Here is a 383-nt window from a genome sequence, read left to right on the forward strand (position 1 = left end):
TCATGCATGCCGGCATGTCAAGCTACTGCATGTATCCTATGGCTGAGTAAGAAACTGCACGTGACTTTCAAGTTTCTATTGCTCAGATATATATCTCTGAATGGAAAAGTTGCTGCAAATTTCTCGGAATGGGACACTCAGTTAAGTTTTCATTTGTCTTCAACGGGATATTAATTAACTAATTAGCACATTCCAGTTTATTCGAACACATGCCCACACCAGTCATTTGAACTATAGCCATACAGGAAGTATGTCAATTTCTACCAAAAAAATTGCACATGATGTGTCTACACATGCTCAAACCGAGTCTTCCATCATAACACTACAGTACTCTGCCCGTACGAAGGACGGGTCATGTATCTAGTATATATATATATATATAT

This window comes from Corticium candelabrum, chromosome 15, assembly GCF_963422355.1.
Source record: "Corticium candelabrum chromosome 15, ooCorCand1.1, whole genome shotgun sequence".
Lineage (NCBI taxonomy): Eukaryota > Metazoa > Porifera > Homoscleromorpha > Homosclerophorida > Plakinidae > Corticium > Corticium candelabrum.